Source organism: Pleurodeles waltl, chromosome 3_1, assembly GCF_031143425.1.
Source record: "Pleurodeles waltl isolate 20211129_DDA chromosome 3_1, aPleWal1.hap1.20221129, whole genome shotgun sequence".
In the NCBI taxonomy this organism is placed as follows: domain Eukaryota; kingdom Metazoa; phylum Chordata; class Amphibia; order Caudata; family Salamandridae; genus Pleurodeles; species Pleurodeles waltl.
In genome coordinates this window covers 707,490,234-707,502,248 of record NC_090440.1, presented here as the reverse complement: position 1 = coordinate 707,502,248, position 12,015 = coordinate 707,490,234, and the positions used below count along the sequence as shown (strand labels likewise).

General features: G+C 47.7%; 1 protein-coding gene across 3 annotated transcripts in view; it reads right to left on the bottom strand.

Moving 5' to 3' along the window:
* Positions 1-12,015, bottom strand: part of MACF1 (microtubule actin crosslinking factor 1) — a 1,225,213-nt gene that overhangs the window by 640,891 nt on the left and 572,307 nt on the right. The gene's annotated exons all lie outside the window — the stretch shown is intronic.

Below are 12,015 nucleotides of genomic sequence, written 5' to 3'. Positions count from 1 at the left end.
TATCAAGAGTGTCAAAGGCTCATTAGGAAAGGGTAAGAATGATCAATAAGGAAGAGGGCCATCAGGAGAAGAGAGGCCTCATCTTAAACAAGAACGGAGTCTCACGTATTGGGCTGTGGCATTGAGGGAGGACAAGAAAGATATCTGGCGGAGCAACAGAAAGGGAAATTATAAAAGAAAGATGAAAGAGCTGAGAGAGGATTTTAGGAGGGAAAGGACAACCTCGTGTAGGGAAGTGAGAATGAGAAGCAGTAGATACAATAAACAAAGTTCACAAATGGCAAGGGGTTAGTTGGTCAGATGAACAACAGCTGCAGTGTCATCAAACTGTCACTGTCTTACACTGAACATTATCTTCCATAGTGTGAGCACAATATGAGCATGTTAGTATGAGCTTGCCATTGCATGACCTACTGTGAATGAAAATGTCACTTACCCAGTGTACATCTGTTCGTGGCATCAGTCGCTGAAGATTCACATGTTGTGCATAGCCCGCCATCTGGTGTTGGGTCGGAGTGTTACAAGTTGTTTTTCTTCGAAGAAGTCTTTCGAGTCACGGGACCGAGGGACTCCTCCTCTTTGTCTCCATTGCGCATGGGCGTCGACTCCATCTTCGATTGTTTTCCCCGCAGAGGGTGAGGTAGGAGTTGTTTGTTAGTAATAGTGCCCATGCAATGGAGTGAATAAGTATGTACCTATTTAAGATTTAATATATTTACAAATGTACAAAGCTGAAGCTAACTTCCAAACGGCTACAGGCTCCCGGGGAGGTGGGTGGGCACATGTGAATCTTCAGCGACTGATGCCACGAACAGATGTACACTGGGTAAGTGACATTTTCAGTTCGATGGCATCTGTTGCTGTAGATACACATGTTGTGCATAGACTAGTAAGCAGTTATCTCCCCAAAAGCGGTGGCTCAGCCTGTAGGAGTGGAAGTAGTCTGAAATAAGGTTCTTAGCACGGCTTGACCTACTGTGGCTTGTTGAGCTGATAGCACGTCTACACAGTAGTGCTTGGTAAATGTGTGAGGCGTAGACCATGTGGCTGCCTTACATATTTTGTGCATTGGAATATTCCCTAGGAAGGCCATGGTAGCGCCTTTCTTTCTGGTTGAGTGTGCCCTTGGTGTAATGGGCAGTTGTCTTTTTGCTTCAAGGTAGCAGATTTGGATGCACTTAACTATCCATCTGGCTATACCCTGTTTCGATATTGGGTTTCCTGCGTGAGGTTTTTGAAATGCAATAAACAGTTGTTTAGTTTTTCTGATGTTTTTAGTTCTGTCGATGTAGTACATTAGTGCTCTTTTGACGTCTAATGTATGTAGTGCCCTTTCAGCTATGGAATCTGGCTGTGGGAAGAACACTGGTAGCTCTACCGTTTGATTTAGGTGGAACGGTGAAATAACCTTTGGCAAAAATTTAGGATTGGTCCTTAGGAATACTTTATTTTTGTGTAGTTGGATGTAAAGAAATGGCTCCCTGTTGCAGTTACCCCCCACTTTTTGCCTGATACTGATGCTGACTTGACTAAGAAGAGTGCTGGGACCCTGCTAACCAGGCCCCAGCACCAGTGTTCCTTCACCTAAAAAGTACCATTGTATCCACAATTGGCACACCCTGGCATTCAGATAAGTCCCTTGTAACTGGTACTTCTAGTACCAAGGGCCCTGATGCCAAGGAAGGTCTCTAAGGGCTGTAGCATGTATTATGCCACCCTAGAGACCCCTCACTCAGCACAGACACACTGCTTACAAGCCTGTGTGTGCTGGTGAGAACAAAATGAGTAAGTCGACATGGCACTCCCCTCAGGGTGCCATGCCAGCCTCTCACTGCCTATGCAGTATAGGTAAGACACCCCTCTAGCAGGCCTTACAGCCCTAAGGCAGGGTGCACTATACCATAGGTGAGGGTACCAGTGCATGAGCACTGTGCCCCTACAGTGTCTAAGCAAAACCTTAGACATTGTAAGTACAGGGTAGCCATAAGAGTATATGGTCTGGGAGTCTGTTTTACACGAACTCCACAGCACCATAATGGCTACACTGAAAACTGGGAAGTTTGGTATCAAACTTCTCAGCACAATAAATGCACACTGATGCCAGTGTACATTTTATTGTAAAATACACCCCAGAGGGCACCTTAGAGGTGCCCCCTGAAACTTAACCGACTATCTGTGTAGGCTGACTAGTTTTAGCAGCCTGCCGCAAACCGAGACATGTTGCTGGCCCCATGGGGAGAGTGCCTTTGTCACTCTGAGGCCAGTAACAAAGCCTGCACTGGGTGGAGATGCTAACACCTCCCCCAGGCAGGAATTGCCACACCTGGCGGTGAGCCTCAAAGGCTCACCTCCTTTGTGCCAACCCAGCAGGACACTCCAGCTAGTGGAGTTGCCCGCCCCCTCCGGCCAGGCCCCACTTTTGGCGGCAAGGCCGGAGAAAATAATGAGAAAAACAAGGAGGAGTCACTGGCCAGTCAGGACAGCCCCTAAGGTGTCCTGAGCTGAGGTGACTCTAACTTTTAGAAATCCTCCATCTTGCAGATGGAGGATTCCCCCAATAGGGTTAGGATTGTGACCCCCTCCCCTTGGGAGGAGGCACAAAGAGGGTGTACCCACCCTCAGGGCTAGTAGCCATTGGCTACTAACCCCCCAGACCTAAACACGCCCTTAAATTTAGTATTTAAAGGCTACCCTGAACCCTAGAAAATTAGATTCCTGCAACTACAAGAAGAAGGACTGCCTAGCTGAAAACCCCTGCAGCGGAAGACCAGAAGACGACAACTGCCTTGGCTCCAGAAACTCACCGGCCTGTCTCCTGCCTTCCAAAGATCCTGCTCCAGCGACGCCTTCCAAAGGGACCAGCGACCTCGACATCCTCTGAGGACTGCCCCTGCTTCGAAAAGACAAGAAACTCCCGAGAACAGCGGACCTGCTCCAAGAAAAGCTGCAACTTTGTTTCCAGCAGCTTTAAAGAACCCTGCAAGCTCCCCGCAAGAAGCGTGAGACTTGCAACACTGCACCCGGCGACCCCGACTCGGCTGGTGGCGATCCAACACCTCAGGAGGGACCCCAGGACTACTCTGATACTGTGAGTACCAAAACCTGTCCCCCCTGAGCCCCCACAGCGCCGCCTGCAGAGGGAATCCCGAGGCTTCCCCTGACCGCGACTCTTTGAACCTAAAGTCCCGACGCCTGGGAGAGACCCTGCACCCGCAGCCCCCAGGACCTGAAGGACCGGACTTTCACTGGAGAAGTGACCCCCAGGAGTCCCTCTCCCTTGCCCAAGTGGAGGTTTCCCCGAGGAATCCCCCCCTTGCCTGCCTGCAGCGCTGAAGAGATCCCGAGATCTCTCATAGACTAACATTGCGAACCCGACGCCTGTTTCTACACTGCACCCGGCCGCCCCCGCGCTGCTGCGGGTGAAATTTCTGTGTGAACTTGTGTCCCCCCCGGTGCCCTACAAAACCCCCCTGGTCTGCCCTCCGAAGACGCGGGTACTTACCTGCAAACAGACCGGAACCGGGGCACCCCCTTCTCTCCATTCTAGCCTATGTGCTTTGGGCACCACTTTGAACTCTGCACCTGACCGGCCCTGAGCTGCTGGTGTGGTGACTTTGGGGTTGCTCTGAACCCCCAACGGTGGGCTACCTTGGACCAAGAACTGAGCCCTGTAAGTGTCTTACTTACCTGGTTAACCTAACAAATACTTACCTCCCCTAGGAACTGTGAAAATTGCACTAAGTGTCCACTTTTAAAACAGCTATTTGTGAATAACTTGAAAAGTATACATGCAATTTTGATGATTTGAAGTTCCTAAAGTACTTACCTGCAATACCTTCTGAATGAGATATTACATGTAGAATTTGAACCTGTGGTTCTTAAAATAAACTAAGAAAAGATATTTTTCTATACAAAAACCTATTGGCTGGATTTGTCTCTGAGTGTGTGTACCTCATTTATTGTCTATGTGTATGTACAACAAATGCTTAACACTACTCCTTGGATAAGCCTACTGCTCGACCACACTACCACAAAATAGAGCATTAGTATTATCTATTTTTACCACTATTTTACCTCTAAGGGGAACCCTTGGACTCTGTGCATGCTATTCCTTACTTTGAAATAGCACATACAGAGCCAACTTCCTACATTGGTGGATCAGCGGTGGGGTACAAGACTTTGCATTTGCTGGACTACTCAGCCAATACCTGATCACACGACAAATTCCAAAATTGTCATTAGAAATTGATTTTTGCAATTTGAAAAGTTTTCTAAATTCTTAAAAGACCTGCTAGGGCCTTGTGTTAGATCCTGTTTAGCATTTCTTTTAGAGTTTAAAAGTTTGTAAAAGTTTGAATTAGATTCTAGAACCAGTTGTAGATTCTTAAAAAGTATTCCAACTTTTAGAAGCAAAATGTCTAGCACAGATGTGACTGTGGTGGAACTCGACACCACACCTTACCTCCATCTTAAGATGAGGGAGCTAAGGTCACTCTGTAAAATAAAGAAAATAACAATGGGCCCCAAACCTACCAAAATACAGCTCCAGGAGCTTTTGGCAGAGTTTGAAAAGGCCAACCCCTCTGAGGGTAGCAACTCAGAGGAAGAGGATAGTGACTTGGAGGAAAATTCCCCCCTACCAGTCCTATCTAGGGAGAACAGGGTCCCTCAAACCCTGACTCCAAAAATAATAGTCAGAGATGCTGGTTCCCTCACAGGAGAGACCAACACCTCTGAAATCACTGAGGATAACTCCAGTGAAGATGACCCCCTGTTAGCCAGGATGGTCAAAAGATTGGCTTTGGAAAAGCAGCTCCTAGCCATAGAAAGGGAAAGAAAAGAGATGGGCCTAGGTCCCATCAATGGTGGCAGCAACTTAAATAGGGTCAGAGATTCTCCTGACATCCTAAAAATCCCCAAAGGGATTGTAACAAAATATGAAGATGGTGATGACATCACCAAATGGTTCACAGCTTTTGAGAGGGCTTGTGTAACCAGAAAAGTGAACAGATCTCACTGGGGTGCTCTCCTTTGGGAAATGTTCACTGGAAAGTGTAGGGATAGACTCCTCACACTCTCTGGAAAAGATGCAGAATCTTATGACCTCATGAAGGGTACCCTGATTGAGGGCTTTGGATTCTCCACTGAGGAGTATAGAATTAGATTCAGGGGGGCTCAAAAATCCTCGAGCCAGACCTGGGTTGATTTTGTAGACTACTCAGTAAAAACACTGGATGGTTGGTTAACTGGAAATGAAGTGTGTGACTATGTTGGGCTTTATAATTTGTTTATGAAAGAACACATTTTAAGTAACTGCTTCAATGAAAAGTTGCATCAGTATCTGGTAGACCTAGGTCCAATTTCTCCCCAAGAATTGGGAAAGAAGGCAGACCACTGGGTCAAGACTAGGGTAACCAAAACTTCCACTGGGGGTGACCAAAAGAAAGGGGTTACAAAAACTCCCCAGGAGAAAGTGGGTGACACTAGAGACAAAGAAAAAGAGTCCTCTGTAGGCCCCCAAAAACCAGAACAGGTGGGTGGGCCCCAAGACACAACCCAAAACAAAGGTGGGTACCAGGGTAAGAACTGGGATGCCACTAAGGCATGGTGCCACAACTGTAAACAGTCTGGGCACCACACCAAGGACACTTCTTGTCCCAAAAACAAACCCCAGAACAAAATTCCAGGGGTAACCAGTGTAGCCATGGGAGATGACTCCTCAGATGAGGAGGTCTTCCTAGCCTTCAACTGGAAACAGGGCCCAACAGGTGACTTGGAGATTCCAGAGGGAAGTAGACACTTCCACCACCTACTGGTGAATGGAATCCCAACCACTGCCCTGAGAGACACTTGTGCCAGTCACACTATTGTGCATGACAGGCTGGTGCTCTCAAACCAGTACATCCCAGGTGAGACTGCCAGGGTAAGAGTTAGCCTAGACAGGGTCACTAAGAGGCCTGTGGCTTTAGTGCCCATAGAAGTGGGTGGCACTCTTAGCTGGAGAAGGGTAGTAGTCAGTACAGACCTCCCCCTTGATTGTCTCCTTGGAAATGACTACCCAGAGGTTAGTCAGAGCTCAAGAGAGGAACTGGTCCAGTGCCAGTCCTCTCCCAAGGATTCTGGAAGTCCTGCCTCTGCAGTAAATGCAAGCAGGCCCCAGAAAAAGAAGAAAAGAAAACAGAGTAGGAGGGGTGGACAACCTTTAGCCAAGGTTACAGCAAGCCAAGGAGATTCTGCTCCAGTAGGGGAGAACTCCAAAAATGGCCCTGATAAAGTCCAACCTGACCCACAAGAAGTCCTGGCTAGTCAGGCAACTGTTAAACCTGAGTGGGTGGCTCCTCAGCTAACAGAAGAAAGAGTGGAAGAAGGGTGTTTACTACAAGATGTGGTAACCCCCCACTCCAATCCAGCAGACAGGCAACCTGAACCCAAAGAAGCCTGTAACTTAGCCCCTTCCCTTTTAGGTGAAGAGCTAAAGGTGTGGTTCTGGGCACTGACAGCTGTCAGTGGCCTCTGCTGGGTGTTAGCCTTTATGGCTGCACTATCCTTAGCATGGTGGTCTGACCCCATGCCAAATAGCAAGTTAGGCCCCCTGACCCTATTGGTCATGGTGGGGTTACTCCAGCTCTGGGTAACCTCTATGGGTAAGCTAGGGGTAACCCTGGCCAAGATAAGATTAGCAGAGGTGGATACCTCTAAACCCAAAATAAAAAGAATGGGTGGAGACATTGAAGAGGCAGACAAGAGGCAATTCAGACTAGGTCCTATCACTGTGGAAGTGGGTCAGTTCCCCAAAGGGAATGACCTGAACAGAAGGATGTAAGGCAGAGTAGGCCCTGCAACTAACCAGCCTATTTCTCCTACTCTTCCTCGCCTGACAGACTAGGAAGACTCTCCCAGCTTGGGCTGAGTCTCCTGGCCTGTAGGCTGGGGGGGGGCTTGTGTAAAGAAATGGCTCCCTGTTGCAGTTACCCCCCACTTTTTGCCTGATACTGATGCTGACTTGACTAAGAAGAGTGCTGGGACCCTGCTAACCAGGCCCCAGCAACAGTGTTCCTTCACCTAAAAAGTACCATTGTATCCACAATTGGCACACCCTGGCATTCAGATAAGTCCCTTGTAACTGGTACTTCTAGTACCAAGGGCCCTGATGCCAAGGAAGGTCTCTAAGGGCTGTAGCATGTATTATGCCACCCTAGAGACCCCTCACTCAGCACAGACACACTGCTTACAAGCCTGTGTGTGCTGGTGAGAACAAAATGAGTAAGTCGACATGGCACTCCCCTCAGGGTGCCATGCCAGCCTCTCACTGCCTATGCAGTATAGGTAAGACACCCCTCTAGCAGGCCTTACAGCCCTAAGGCAGGGTGCACTATACCATAGGTGAGGGTACCAGTGCATGAGCACTGTGCCCCTACAGTGTCTAAGCAAAACCTTAGACATTGTAAGTACAGGGTAGCCATAAGAGTATATGGTCTGGGAGTCTGTTTTACACGAACTCCACAGCACCATAATGGCTACACTGAAAACTGGGAAGTTTGGTATCAAACTTCTCAGCACAATAAATGCACACTGATGCCAGTGTACATTTTATTGTAAAATACACCCCAGAGGGCACCTTAGAGGTGCCCCCTGAAACTTAACCGACTATCTGTGTAGGCTGACTAGTTTTAGCAGCCTGCCGCAAACCGAGACATGTTGCTGGCCCCATGGGGAGAGTGCCTTTGTCACTCTGAGGCCAGTAACAAAGCCTGCACTGGGTGGAGATGCTAACACCTCCCCCAGGCAGGAATTGTCACACCTGGCGGTGAGCCTCAAAGGCTCACCTCCTTTGTGCCAACCCAGCAGGACACTCCAGCTAGTGGAGTTGCCCGCCCCCTCCGGCCAGGCCCCACTTTTGGCGGCAAGGCCGGAGAAAATAATGAGAAAAACAAGGAGGAGTCACTGGCCAGTCAGGACAGCCCCTAAGGTGTCCTGAGCTGAGGTGACTCTAACTTTTAGAAATCCTCCATCTTGCAGATGGAGGATTCCCCCAATAGGGTTAGGATTGTGACCCCCTCCCCTTGGGAGGAGGCACAAAGAGGGTGTACCCACCCTCAGGGCTAGTAGCCATTGGCTACTAACCCCCCAGACCTAAACACGCCCTTAAATTTAGTATTTAAAGGCTACCCTGAACCCTAGAAAATTAGATTCCTGCAACTACAAGAAGAAGGACTGCCTAGCTGAAAACCCCTGCAGCGGAAGACCAGAAGACGACAACTGCCTTGGCTCCAGAAACTCACCGGCCTGTCTCCTGCCTTCCAAAGATCCTGCTCCAGCGACGCCTTCCAAAGGGACCAGCGACCTCGACATCCTCTGAGGACTGCCCCTGCTTCGAAAAGACAAGAAACTCCCGAGGACAGCGGACCTGCTCCAAGAAAAGCTGCAACTTTGTTTCCAGCAGCTTTAAAGAACCCTGCAAGCTCCCCGCAAGAAGCGTGAGACTTGCAACACTGCACCCGGCGACCCCGACTCGGCTGGTGGCGATCCAACACCTCAGGAGGGACCCCAGGACTACTCTGATACTGTGAGTACCAAAACCTGTCCCCCCTGAGCCCCCACAGCGCCGCCTGCAGAGGGAATCCCGAGGCTTCCCCTGACCGCGACTCTTTGAACCTAAAGTCCCGACGCCTGGGAGAGACCCTGCACCCGCAGCCCCCAGGACCTGAAGGACCGGACTTTCACTGGAGAAGTGACCCCCAGGAGTCCCTCTCCCTTGCCCAAGTGGAGGTTTCCCCAAGGAATCCCCCCCTTGCCTGCCTGCAGCGCTGAAGAGATCCCGAGATCTCTCATAGACTAACATTGCGAACCCGACGCCTGTTTCTACACTGCACCCGGCCGCCCCCGCGCTGCTGCGGGTGAAATTTCTGTGTGAACTTGTGTCCCCCCCGGTGCCCTACAAAACCCCCCTGGTCTGCCCTCCGAAGACGCGGGTACTTACCTGCAAACAGACCGGAACCGGGGCACCCCCTTCTCTCCATTCTAGCCTATGTGCTTTGGGCACCACTTTGAACTCTGCACCTGACCGGCCCTGAGCTGCTGGTGTGGTGACTTTGGGGTTGCTCTGAACCCCCAACGGTGGGCTACCTTGGACCAAGAACTGAGCCCTGTAAGTGTCTTACTTACCTGGTTAACCTAACAAATACTTACCTCCCCTAGGAACTGTGAAAATTGCACTAAGTGTCCACTTTTAAAACAGCTATTTGTGAATAACTTGAAAAGTATACATGCAATTTTGATGATTTGAAGTTCCTAAAGTACTTACCTGCAATACCTTCCGAATGAGATATTACATGTAGAATTTGAACCTGTGGTTCTTAAAATAAACTAAGAAAAGATATTTTTCTATACAAAAACCTATTGGCTGGATTTGTCTCTGAGTGTGTGTACCTCATTTATTGTCTATGTGTATGTACAACAAATGCTTAACACTACTCCTTGGATAAGCCTACTGCTCGACCACACTACCACAAAATAGAGCATTAGTATTATCTATTTTTACCACTATTTTACCTCTAAGGGGAACCCTTGGACTCTGTGCATGCTATTCCTTACTTTGAAATAGCACATACAGAGCCAACTTCCTACATTGGATAAAAGGTTCTTGTATTGTAAACGCCTGAATTTCACTTACTCTTCTTAGAGATGTGATGGCGATGAGAAATGCAACTTTCCAGGTTAGGAATTGTATTTCGCAAGAGTGCATAGGTTCAAAGGGTGGACCCATGAGTCTTGTTAAGACGATGTTGAGGTTCCATGAAGGAACAGGTGGTGTCCTTGGTGGTATAATTCTTTTGAGGCCTTCCATAAACGCTTTAATGACAGGTATCCTAAATAGTGAAGTTGAATGGGTAATCTGCAGGTATGCAGATATTGCTGCGAGGTGTATCTTAATGGAAGAGAAGGCCAGGTTCGATTTTTGTAAGTGTAGTAAGTAACCCACTACATCCTTTGGAGATGGGTGTAATGGTTGAATTTGATTATGATGGCAGTAGCAAACAAACCTTTTCCATTTGCTTGCATAGCAGTGTCTAGTGGATGGTCTTCTAGCTTGCTTTATGACTTCCATACATTCTTGTGTGAGGTTTAAGTGTCCGAATTCTAGGATTTCAGGAGCCAGATTGCTAGATTCAGCGATGCTGGGTTTGGATGCCTGATCTGTTGTTTGTGTTGTGTTAACAGATCTGGCCTGTTGGGCAACTTGACGTGGGGTACTACTGATAGGTCTAGCAGTGTTGTGTACCATGGTTGCCTTGCCCATGTTGGTGCTATCAGTATGAGTTTGAGTTTGTTTTGACTCAATTTGTTTACTAGATATGGAAGGAGAGGGAGAGGGGGAAAAGCGTACGCAAATATCCCTGACCAGTTCATCCATAGGGCATTGCCTTGAGACTGCCTGTGTGGGTATCTGGATGCGAAGTTTTGGCATTTTGCGTTCTCCTTTGTTGCAAATAAGTCTATTTGAGGTGTTCCCCAACGTTTGAAGTAAGTGTTTAGAATTTGGGGGTGAATTTCCCATTCGTGGACCTGTTGGTGATCTCGAGAGAGATTGTCTGCAAGTTGATTCTGGATCCCTGGAATAAACTGTGCTATTAGGCGAATGTGGTTGTGAATTGCCCATTGCCATATTTTTTGTGCCAGAAGGCACAGCTGTGTCGAGTGTGTCCCCCCCTGTTTGTTTAGATAATACATTGTTGTCATGTTGTCCGTTTTGACAAGAATGTATTTGTGAGTTATGATTGGTTGAAATGCTTTTAATGCTTGGAAAACTGCTAGTAGTTCAAGGTGATTTATATGCAGCTTTCTTTGATGTACGTCCCATTGTCCTTGTATGCTGTGTTGATTGAGGTGTGCTCCCCACCCTGTCATGGAAGCATCTGTTATCACGTATTGTGGCACTGGGTCTTGGAAAGGCCGCCCTTTGTTTAAATTTATATTGTTCCACCATAGAAGCAAGAGGTATGTTAGGCGGTCTATCAACACCAGATCTAGAAGCTGACCCTGTGCTTGTGACCATTGTGATGCTAGGCACTGTTGTAAGGGCCGCATGTGCAACCTTGCGTTTGGGACAATGGCTATGCATGAGGACATCATGCCTAGGAGTTGTAATATCATCTTCGCCTGTATTCTTTGTGTTGGATACATGCGTTGTATAATCTTTTGGAAATTTTGAACCCTTTGTGGACTTGGAGTGGCTATTCCCCTCGTTGTGTCTATTGTCGCTCCTAGGTATTGTTGTACTTTGCACGGCAGAATGTGTGATTTCGCATAGTTGATGGTGAAACCGAGTTTGTAGAGGGTTTGTATGACCTGATCTGTGTGGTGTGAGCACCTTGTCAGTGAGTCGGTCTTGATTAGCCAGTCGTCTAGATACGGGAATACGTGTATTTGCTGCCTTCTGATGTGTGCAGCCACTACTGCTAGGCATTTTGTGAAGACTCTTGGTGCAGTTGTTAAACCGAACGGCAATACTTTGAATTGGTAATGTATTCCTTTGAATACGAACCTTAGGTATTTTCTGTGCGACGGATGTATTGGTATGTGGAAATACGCGTCTTTGAGATCTAAGGTTGTCATGTAATCTTTTTGCTTTAGCAATGGTAACACTTCCTGTAGCGTGACCATGTGAAAGTGTTCTGATTTGATGTATGTGTTTAGTGTTCTGAGGTCTAGGATTGGTCTCAGTGTTTTGTCCTTCTTTGGTATTAGAAAGTACAGTGAGTAAACCCCTGTATTTGTTTGTGTATCTGGTACCAGTTCTATTGCGTTCTTTTGCAGTAATGCTTGAACTTCTATTTCTAGAAGGTCCGAATGTTGTTTTGATATATTTTGTGCCTTTGGTGGTATGTTTGGAGGGATTTGTAGAAATTCTATGCAATAACCATGTTGGATAATTGCTAAGACCCAAGTGTCTGTTGTTATTTTCTCCCACGCTTGGTAATACTGACTTATTCTTCCCCCCACTGGTGTTGTGTG